The following is a 12,071-nucleotide window of genomic DNA, read 5'->3' as shown; positions in this document are numbered from 1 at the left end:
AATGATTCTTAATGTCTAATCAAACTCATTTAATTTCATCTGGAAGAAGATACTGAGAATGGAAGTTTTAGTTGATATAATCATTAAAAGGACACAAAAATTGCCATGTGAAAGAAAGAAGAGCAAGAAGGGGAAAAAAAAGTAGCAGGTTGAATAACCTATCTGGATCTTACTTGAGTTGCAAAACACATTTTGGAAATTCCAGTTAATGTAAAGAATCAGACGACATAAACCAACATTACTATTGTCTTCAATTTGCCTTTGAATGGCTTTCGTGTACAATCTGAGTTTGGTTAGTTGATACCCACAGATACTATATATAGTAATTTTACTATTAATATATTATCTTTAATCAAATATTGATTAAATTTAGACCATGAAAACATTTCTAAAGTGAAGCTGAAAATAATAAAGAGAATATTATTACTACTTTTGATTATCTGAAAACTGATGTATTTTCATTCCAAAATTATCTGTAAATACATGTTTTATGTGTTGGTTGTAAGTCATCCTGTTACAAAGCATTTAAATTGTTAAAATGATGATTTCTTATTACTTTAATAGTTTATTAAATTCCTATTGCTAATACTTGACCATGACATTGTGTTATATGTGAATGTGTAAATAACTATAACTGTGTCACAAAATCTGTGAATATCACATTAAATGATGATCTATTTTAATTCTCAAAAGTAAAAATTTTACATTTTAAGTCTTAAAAAACTATCATCAAAGAAGATAAGAGCAAGTGTAATAATATCCATTAAAAGTTTCTGAAAAATTTAGGGGCTTCCTATTTTTAAATGGGTTTGTTGTGAAAATATTATCTTCTATAAAATGAATGAGCTTTGTATTTTTTGTATTATATATTTGAGTTGAAAATTTAACTTTCCATTATTGACTTCTCTAAATGGAAGCATTTATATATATATATATATATAGTGGTGTTTTTTATTTATGAATGACATATATAAAAACTGAAAGCTTTATTGTTCAAAACACTTATTTTTCTAAGGAATAAAGTCCCATGTATTTATTAGCATGGTCTTTCATTTATCTTAACAAGAAGTTTCAAAAGTTTGGTATGTATTCTTAAACAGTGTGTGGCAATAATGCATCTTGGATCTCCTTGTGGTATGTGCAGTTACCTACTTTGGTATAAGCCTCTGTTAAGGAAAATTTGTTAATAAGTAAGGTTTTTTAACACTGGTTAAATACAGGTATGTGTGTATAATCTTACTTCTCAGTCTAAGTACTTATAAAACATATGAAGAAGTGAGAACCATGAAAGAAATGATTTGGATCAGACCTCAGAGATCATCTGATTTAATCACCTTATTTTACAATGAGGAATCTGAGCGCCGGAGATTTCAGTAGTGGCTTATTGGGCACCTAGCTCATTTTAACTTTAACATGCTAGTAAAGTTGCAGTTCTCTGCTCCAGATGTATCTCTTATGTGTATATCTCAGCCTGTGAAGTTCACTGCATCCCTCCACTTGGAAATGTTGCTTTGTAACCCATTCAGGGATTATATGTGTGTATGAGAGAGATAGATACTTTCAAATATCACTATAAAACATCCAATGAAATTTATTTTGAAAAATTGTTATCTTGCTATGCTTTCCTAGGGTGGTATCTGAGTGCTCAGGTGATGATATAAGTGACAAAATTATATTGCATCAGTTTTACACAAAGGCAGCTGTATCCCACGTGTGGGAGGAAGAAGCACGCATGAGTGAGAAGTGGGGGCTCATTGGTGTGAGGCCCATATGTACTGACTGTTCCAGGGGAGGACCCTTTAAAGTAAAATACAGCACTTTGGAAAAGCTTTGATCTCTAAATTCACAAATACACAATAATTGTTAATTTCTGTGAAGAAAATGATTTGTTCCAAATTACTGCTGCAAATTTACTGGAGCACTTTGTAGAGCTTTCCCTCTGGTACTAAACTATTTTCTTGCTTCCCCTTCTCAAAGAGATACAGCAGAAAGGTATCAGGGTGCTTAATGATGTGAAAAGTGATTTAGGAGCCAGTTTATGTTATCTCACTTGTTCTATTTTAAAAGATAGTCTTTATCAAATGGTAGTGCTTTTTATTCCTCAATTTAAGGGTTTTTTAATCCTAACTCCTTATTACTTTTAAGTTGCAGTCATTTTTATAGGTTTCCAAGAAGCAGAATTTCTTAAAGCATGGTTCCTATTGTATTTAAATAAAATCTTGAGTTTTTCACCTCTGCTGAAGCACCTACAGGTGGTAAATCTTTGTACTCTGTGAAAGCACAGCTGGCTTTCAAGTGAAATGATAATCTCTGATTGGAATTCCTACAGCCTGTTTCATTGCTGAATTGGTATTTGAGTTACAGAGTAAAAATTCAGCTATAAACCTCTCACTCTTTGTGTGCATTTAGCCATATAGTACTCTCAAGGAGCTTCCTCTTGATGGCATTGGCACAAAACGGACTCAGGTTATTCTGACCCAGGCCATTCCCAGTGACCTTTATAAATGATGTTTGGGGTTTTATGTTTCTAAGGAGCCAAGTCAGCCTTTTAATAGGCCCTCATAGATAGGACTCCGTCTGCCAGACAAGACCTGGGGCCACTCTGGACCAGGGTAATTATAGCCCTTCTCAACATAGATCCACCCCAGGCCTGATGTGAGCTGCTCTCTGGAAGGATGAATTGGGACTCTATTCTGCAGTCCGCCTTTGCTTTACCATCAGGCTCCTTTTGCATGCTCCTAATCCCAAACAACTGTCTTGAAAATAGCATTTATTTATGCAATTGCTGGAACAAGTGCGTGTAGCTTGCCTACCTGGACAAAGTCACGCAAGAGGGAAATGATAGGTGCCTTTTGTCTTTAAGAAGCTTATAGTCTAATTGAAAGAGTAAACTTTATACTCATAAAACAAAGGCTGAAACAACATAATGTCTTACTAATATGAAGCAAAAACAGTTGTTGAAACACCGAACGTGGATGCATCTTCTAGAACTCCCAGACTTTTATAACACCCCTAATTTTAAATATTCCATCCAGTTGTTTTGCAATCTGTGCACACCGTATTTTTCAATTTGCCTCTAGCACTGAAGTGGGGGCAACGTATACACAATCGAAATAAAAAATACTGAGTTAAAAAAAGTATATAGTTTCCAGTGCAAGGGTGAATTGGAAAGAGGGAAGGTTTGTATATGTCAGTGATTTACAGTAGGGGACCCATTGGGATTTTCATGAGTGTAAACCCCATCAAGTGTTGGAAAAATTAAGAGCAAACCTTTCTGACAAAAGGGCGAATACTATCTTCTTAGGTGGAGAACAGTATAAATGTGAAAGCTTATTACCTGTTATTCAAGGTGTTGTTGAACCAATGGGGCAACCATTGCCCAAACCAGAGCAAGATGTAAATGGAACAGTGTGAGCTCAAGGACAACTAAACGTGGAGGCTGGCTCAAAGATCACACATGAGAGTTCTTCCAAGCCAAATGACTCCAGGAACCTAAAATAGAGCCACAATTAAGCAAGAAGATGTGACAGGGATAACATTTCTTAGTGATTATAGCATGCCTCAAGGGATAAGTCACTAAGCCAAAGGTTCATACATGCAGTGAGGTAATAACCCTGAAATGGATAGCGTCACTGCTGTTAGAAGTGGAAATTAATAATTGGAGCTACAAGAGTCATTTCATGAGCTATTATTTCAGTTGTTGAGTAATACTGCCATGTGTAGAATATGTGTGGCCATTAGTGGTATCCAGCATTGTGAAGCTGTATATTTACAACAGAGCTTCCACTTAATTTAAAATTCTGCAGAGTTGGCTATCTCATCATTGACTTAGCTAAGCAAAAACCAGGCAATTCCTCTACAAACCTGGACATCTGTAGCCATAGATATGGCACTACAATCTGGTAAAATTGTGATTGCAGTTGTTCAGACCTGGCTTTTATAACTGGAACATTGCTGAAGCCACCATATTGGGTAAATTTCCATATTTTAGCTTATTTACCGCATGTGCATCCCTTCCAGAAATTACCAGCTGACACAGCTCCAGCATCACCTGGATCCAGAAACATCGTGAAGGCTGGGCTCGGTGGCTCATGCCTGTAATCCTAGCACTCTGGTATGCACTCTGGGTTGCTTGAGCTCCGAAGTTCCAGACCAGCCTAAGCTACACAGTGAGACCTCAGTCCTAAAAGTATCTGGGCATGTGGCAGGCACCTGTAGTCCCAGCTGTTTGGGAGGCTGAGACAAGAGAATCACTTAAATCCAAGAGTTTGGGGTTGCTGTGAACTAAGATGCCACAGCACTCTACCGAGGATGACAAAGTGAGACTGTCTCAAAAGAAAAAGAAAAACAAACATCTTGAGCCTTTTTGTCTGAACTTTCTCTTCCCTATCACTGTGCTGCTGGTGCAAGAAAGGGGAGGACCTAGAGCTAGTGATCAACTGAGCCCCACAGCATTGTGCTGACAGACAAGTCTTTCACCAGCATGAGAGATGAGATACCCAGCAGTTATAAAGTGGAATGAGAAATCCCCGACCTCTGGCAGACACCCCTGAAAACGCTGCAGGTAGAAGCAGGTGTTTTATTGCTGGATTCCTCTCCATGTTTATGCATCTTCAGAAGACAGAATGAAATCCAGACAGCATGGCTTTCTGTGATCCTCAATGTCTCCCATGGCACAGGACATTGCTGTATCCTGGACAAAAGTCTAGGCAAACCGTGGCGACTCTTAGCCCAGCCTCTCCTTCAGAGTGTTCACACTCTCTTAAAATCTGCTCTCAGGAAAAGATCTAGAGACATATCTGTTTTTGTTTTTGTTTTGTTTTGTTTTTTTGAGGAAAAACAGAAGTCTTTATTTTTATTGATAAATAGGTTACAATTAAATAACACAGCAGTAGTTTGCTGGGAGTTAGTTAGATTTTGGGGGAAACTTCAAGTCAATAGGTTACTTCTCCCAAGAGCGTCTGCATATATATATATATATATATATATATATATATTTTTTTTTTTTTTTTTTTTTTTTTTTTTTTTTGCAGTTTTTGGCCAGGGCCAGGTTTGAAGCGACCACCTCTGGTATATGGGCTGGTACCCTACTCCTTTGAGCCACAGGTGCTGCCCAGAGGGTCTGCATTTTAATGTAATGGAATATTTTAAAGTAACATACTTTGTAGGGCAAGTCTGAACTCCAGGTAAAGAATGTTCAAGCTTAAGACCAGGTGAGAGAATTGGGTGTGTCCAGAGAGGACTTGAGGACATCCTGAAATCATATCCTGCTACCGGGGCTGAGGACTGAGTCCCTGAGTCCCTTTATCAGCTATGCTTCAATAACCCCCATTTGAGGAAAAGGACCTCAAGCTGTCCTGTTCCCACTGCAACATGTTGTCAGAGAAGGCACTAACTCTGCCAGCCTAGCCACATACATCAATTACTTATTGGCTACATTACAAGCCTCCCCATAACTTAGTGTCTTAAAACAATCACCACTCTCATTTCTTCATGATTCTGGGGGCCAGCAATTTGGTATAGGTTCAGCTGGGAAGTCCTGCTCATCTTGCTGGGGGTCACTCGTGGTTGCAGTAGTCTGGTGGCTTACATGGGGCTGGTGATCCAAGACAGCCCCACTCACATTCTGGCAGTTAATGGGCTTTTTTCCTCCATTTAGTATCTTATTCTCAAGGGGATTAGGTTGAGCTTCTATTCATAGAGGTCCCAAAGTTCCAAGATGGCAAGAGTAGAAGCTGTGAGGCTTCTTGAAGTAACTTTTGCTGCAGTTCACTGAGGAACAAAAGTCACAAGATCAGCCCAGGTTCAAGTGGTGTGGAAACGGACTCTACAACTTGATGGGAGGAGCAGGAAAGTCACATTGCAAAGGGGTATTCATATAGAAATGAGAGGAATTGCTGTAATCATCTTTGCAAACAATGTACCACAGTCTTCACCCTTGCTATAATCATTTACATTTATTCCACATGCAAAATGTACTCACTGCCTCCCTCAAAAGTCTCATTCCCAATCATATGGCTTCAGATGTGGAGTCCAGGATCTCATCATCTAATCAAGTCCAGATGTGAACGAGACACTTTAGGCACCGAACCTCCAATGCAATTCCTCTTACTCTAAAGATCTGAGAAGTAAAATGAAGATTTACCTGTTCTCACCATGCCTCAATATACAATGATGAGAGGAACAGGAGAGCTTCAGTAGACATACCTGTTTAAGAAGAAGAGTAACGGGGGCAAATAGAAGGCATTCCAAAATGTCACCAGGGGCGTATCAGGATTCCCTTTTCTGGGGACAGGGAGTATAATTAGGGCATAGTTCTGTTCTCTGAGAGTGGCTTCCTAGTCAATGTTCTTCACAATTTTTGGCTCTGTACTCTGAAATATGTCTTCTTTTCCTTAAGAAATGATCCATGTTCACACCTTACTAGCGTTCTTGATCTGCTTTCTGTCCATGGAAGCTTGATGGTTCACAGGCCTCTTTTCATTTTGGAGTCTCAGTCTCTTAGTTCAAGCAGAGGTGCTTTTGTAATTACAACTCTCTTAAAACTTGATAGGTTTTCTTTACATTTTAGTGAGGTTCATTCATAACCTCTAGAACACATTGATAGTTATTTTTCATAAAACTTCTTTTGACTTTGTATATTTTAGGCCGCTCTGAGACAATGCCCCTGCTATGGACTGAACTGTGCCCTCTCAAAATTCATATGTTGAAGGCCTAACACCCAATGTGACTGTGTTTAGAGATAGTGCCTTTGAGAAGAGGTGACTAAGGTTAAATAAGGTCATAAGGGTGGGGCCTTGATCTAATAGGATTAGTGTCCTTATAAGAAAAGACAATAGAAAGTTCACATACTCTCTCTCTTCCCTCACTATGTGAGCACACAGTGAGAAGGTCAGGACCTGCAAGACAGAGCCCTCACTGGAAACTGAATCAGCCAGAACCTTTCCAACTTCCAGAACTGTAAAAAATAGATTTCTATTGTTTAAGCCATCCAGCCTATGGTAGTTTATCATGGCAGAGAGGGCTAACTAATACAGCCATGAAGATTCTTAGAAGGCCTTTTGTCTAGTTGAGAAGTTCTACCAAGTATCACCTTAAATATTTTTGAGGTTTTAACCAAAGATTTTATGGTCATACCATTAGTACAATTTACCCTGAGGCTCTTCCTTACTTTGATAATCTTCTCCCCACTGTCAAGGCTGGGCATGGGAAACAGTTTGCTTTCCAACCCCCCAGTGAGCATTAGCTTTCTCTATTTTCTCTCAATTCTCCTTCCAACTTGAAACATTTTTATTTGTTCTGTGTCATCTCCCTCTTCATCATATGCATCTAGCAACACTCAGTTGACACTTTTAACATTCTCTCTAGAAGTCTCCTTTTCCAGAAAGTCATTAGGTACATTTTCTGAATTATCATAGGCGATATCTTTTACCAGTTGTTTCACCACTAGATTAATATGGGTTCTATTTTTTTCTGGCTTTCTATAGTAGTTTCCTCACTGCGTTTGCAGCCTCCACTTACTGCCTGGTCCCAAAGCCAAAGACATGTTTTAGGATGTCTATATCATCTACCCAGAGCCTCAAGCACTGTGTGCAGAGAGCAGAGAGTTGTGGGTTCAACAGGCTCAGATTGCTCCCCAAAGGGAGGCTGAGTTACTTTCCCAGGATTACAAGGTCCTTAGCATGTCTCAGGTCTGTTTCTTGGTTGTTATCTGTCCTCTAACTGGATATGGTACCATGGTGCCTGGTACCCACTCTGTGTGGGTTACCTCTTCATCATCCCTTAGACCAGGTCTGTCTCCCTTTTGGCTTCTTCTCCACCTCTCTTGGGCTCTCAGGGAATATGAGTCTCTTCTTCCTTACCACTCCAGGACCATGAATAACTCTGAGGAAACCCCAGACCTTTCTGTTCTAAGTGTGCCAGGAAGCTTCTTTGGGTCTAGAGGATCCCTCAGAGGTTTGTCTCCTCCTGGATTCCAACCAGGACAGAAAGCACAGGTCTCCCTTGTTCTCTGGAATTTGGGGGGTAGGGGAAGGAGAAGCGTGCAGGGGCTTCTTCTCAGGGACTCTAACCCTGCTGCTTTGCCTTACAATCTCCTCTTGTATCCCAGCCAGGGGAATTTTTATCTTACGTGGGCAGAAAAAAATTGGCCCAATTAATTGAATATCCTTCCAAATCTTTTTTGTCTGAAGCCTGAAACTCAGCTTTGCAAACTCAAAAGCCAAGAATTTATCTCTTTTGTTCTCTGGTTTGACTGCGACAACCCTCCCTTGAGGGGAGGAATGACTCATGGTCTAACTGCCCAGTTGGGGGAGGGTCAAGGGTAACAGGAAATCATGGGAAAAACACATTGATTAATATACCAAATATTATCTTGTTACACTAGGATTTCTCTTCTCTTCCTTACTCTGTGTTAAATGGACACGACCAGTCCTTCTCCTTTCTCACAAAGCCTTCTGCATTAGATAGGGTTCCCGGGATGTAAATAATAGAAACGCACTCCTTCTTGTCCACCCCCTCCTCCAGAGAAAATGAAATGCAGGTGCTAGGAGAAGGGGTGGGAAGGATGAGGAGTCTGAGACAGAAATGTGATCGGGCTTCATGAAAGCACCAAAGATGTGAATTTTCTGGTGTCTGGAAATTTCTGGTGCTTTCTCCGGTTTCTGCTCGTCCTGCATGTTGACTTATTACACTCTTGTTGTAGCTTTTTCTTCTCTGTACTAAATTGGTGGTCCTCCCTCTGCCATGCTGATACTGAAATCTCTCACTCTGATGGCTGGATTCTAATGGAAGGGCCAATTTGGTCAATGATGGTCAATGATCAACCAACTGTAGCTGAGAGAACACTTACATGGAAGGATAGGATAGATCCCATGTTAGAAAATGGTTGTGATGTACCCACTGCCAATGGAGAAAGAAAAACTCTTGAAAGGCAGAGGCTGGGCAGATGATGCCTTAGATATCCAGTTTACCATTCCCTGGAGGGAAGTGATTGCCTGTTTATTGAACTACCCTGGTAGCTTATCTATACCTACTACTTATCATACTGCTTATCCTACTACTTATTTTGTAGCTATTTATGTATTTAGAGAGCTATTTCTCTCCAAATAGACCGCCAGCAAATTATGCGCAAGAACTCAGCTCCCTTTCCCCACAGAGGCAAGCACAGTGCCCTGCACACAGTAGGCATTCATGATCAAGTGGAAAGAAGGAAAGAGTTCATAAGTCCAAGCAACCAATGTGCGCTAAAAAAGAAGAGATACAAGGCTTTTATATAGCAGGCACAAGTTTGAAAAACTATCCAGATACCTTCAGTTATGTAGCATACTTGGAATTTTCCGTAGGCAGCGAAAGAGTTAAGAGGTTTTGCACTGTGTTCATGGACTTCTGACATGCTATAAAACACTACAATTTTGGCTTTTCCATTTTAGCTGACATAGTTTAAGTTGATGAATATTTTGATTTGTGCCAGTCTCAGGCAGTTTTAAGTGCTATCCCTGCAGGAGTCAAGAAGTCCAGTCATAATCATAACAATATGCTTGTCAGTCAAAAGCACCAGAAGATTGTGTAGGTGCAAAGAAAGCATTTTCCCCTGAAAGGAAACAGAGCAATTGAAATCACCTACTTTTCAAGGCATTGAAGTCAAAACTGTTACCAGCTTCATGGTGTGAAAATCCAGATCTGGGCACCCCCTTGGTCCCACCCAAGTATGTCCCAAGGCTATGCGGCCAAAAAAAGTTACAGTCTGAAGTTCAGAAGAAATTAGACTAGAGGAAAAGCACAGCGATCAAGGTTAATTTCCCCATCGTTATTTGCAGGTCACTGTTTCAGCTGTGAATGTATAATGAATTCTCTTCCATCTCTGCAGTCAATGCACCTTGGGATAGATTTGCAGAGCCAACTAAATCACAGTATTTGTGCAATTGTGCAAGCTCTGGGCAAAAGAATGATTTTTCTTTGTCTTTTTGTGTGTGTGTGTGTGTGTGTGTGTGTCCTGAATAGATGGAGCAAAAAAGACTGAGTGGAATTAACCTAAAGGTTATACCATAGGAACTGTTTGCACTATAGCAAGCAAAACTTAAAAATCCACACTGAATCAGGTTCATTAAGAAAAGGAAAAAAGCCAGAAACCAGTGTGAGAGAAAGAAAGGAAGAAATGAACATCCCAGAGAAATGGATTTCAACATTGGAGACAGCCCAAAATTATTCAGATCCTCGGGTATGTTGATGTCAGGACCTTCTTTTTTCAATGTTAGTGTGACCTTAACCATTCCAGCTGCTCAACAAATTTGCTCAGCAACTTCACCGCACCAGAGGAAAATTAAAATTCAGATCTGGTATGTCCCTTCAAAGTTCATTGCACGAGTAGCAGTCTTTGGCATGGAAGTGAACTGGTTAAATAAAAAGTTACTATAATAGAAAGTACACCTTTCACCCCCAAAGAATTCCATACACCCCATGCTGATATCAAAAGAATCTCCTCATGGGAAAGTGCAATGTGGAGAGCAGAGAGGAGCAAAAATCTGGTGTTCAGAGTCCTCTGGGAGCCTCAGACAAATATGAAACAATGACTTCATGTAGTAGATAAATTTCTCACATTCTTCAAACAGTTTTATTGGCCTAATACTCATATATCCAGTTGTATGAACACAAAGCCAGCCTGCAGAAGACTCTGAGTGGGTATCGAAAAATATATCCAGAATGAAAATCTAATCATATATCAGTCCCTTTGTCCAGCAATTTATAGATGTTTTTATTAGAAAAATCATCTAAAAATATGTCCATGATTATCTTCCATTTCACAGATAAAGAAATGATTGCTTTGAAAGAGGAAAACCTTTTAGGTAACAAAAGCAAGAGGACATTACTGTCATGATGTTTAACTTCTCAAATTCTTTACTACCTCAGGATGAAGTACAGTAACTGTGGTGATGAAAACACACCACAACTGGTCCCAGACCTGCCTTTTTGGCGTTGTCTGCTAATTCCCTCCTATGATAATTTCTTCATTGAACCTATTTCTACTCAGTGTCCCCATGTAGGCCCTGTGCAAGCCCTGCACCTTCCTGGGCTCTGTTTGCTCTCTCTCCTCTTGTCTAAGCTCCGCCCATCCCTCAGGGCCTCCACGGAATGCTCATGGACAGCCCCAGCCCTTGAACAGGTCCCACTCATCTGGAGTCTTCCCAGATGGCACTTATCCCAGTTTATCTTGCCCAATGCAATTTCTTATGATTGCATTCGTGGCTAAAGAGCATAGTATACCAGAAAAGTTTATAAACTTCGATACCAGACAGATTTGAAATCCAGGCGCTTTCTCTAAGAAATTTCCTTGTTTTGTGTGTAAACTAGAAATAATATCTGGCTTAGATGGTTCTTGAGAGAATGAAATAATTACACATACAAATGACTAGGGCGTAGGGAGAAGTGGAAGATGGAGGGGGAGAGGGAAGAACAGAAAAAAGAAGAGGGAAGAGAAGAAGAAAAAAGAAGGAAACAGCGGTGAACACATGGCTGCTGCCTCAGGGATGCTTGTCTTATGTTTGTTCCCAGGCCTCTCGTGACCATTCTGGCCCAGGCTATGAACAGCTTCAGAGGAGTCTGAATTCTCCAAAGGATACTGGTATTTAGAGTCACTAATCTCATCACAGAGTCTCTCTCTCTCTCTCTCTCTCAGAGACTGATGTCATGCCATCATACCATCAGCATCTTCTCTCTTTATCAGAATAAGAAACTAGACCTGAGAGTCCAGAGGATGGTTTCTTGATTTGAACCCGGGGACTTTCCCAGATTTTTAAAAATCAAGTTCTCCAAGAGGGAACCAAAGAGATAGCCTGGAGCAGTTAAGACAGACTTTGGCATAACGAAAACCACAGGCACCACTATGGGTCTCCAGTGTTCCATTGAGGTGCGTACATGTTGCTTTGAAGAAAAAGAAGCCATTTCCACCTATATTTTTTTCTGATTTATGCACCAGGCCCAGAAGGTCCAGACAGGTTGGAAAAGGTTTGGTAATTGGAGAAGTGACAGGGGGTGAGAAAGTGTATTTTGTTAAAGACTGCAAACTTGACTCT

The sequence above is a fragment of the Nycticebus coucang genome, chromosome 10, assembly GCF_027406575.1.
Source record: "Nycticebus coucang isolate mNycCou1 chromosome 10, mNycCou1.pri, whole genome shotgun sequence".
NCBI classification, from domain to species: domain Eukaryota; kingdom Metazoa; phylum Chordata; class Mammalia; order Primates; family Lorisidae; genus Nycticebus; species Nycticebus coucang.
The sequence above is the reverse complement of the archived record's forward strand: the minus strand, read 5'-3'. Positions refer to the sequence as shown.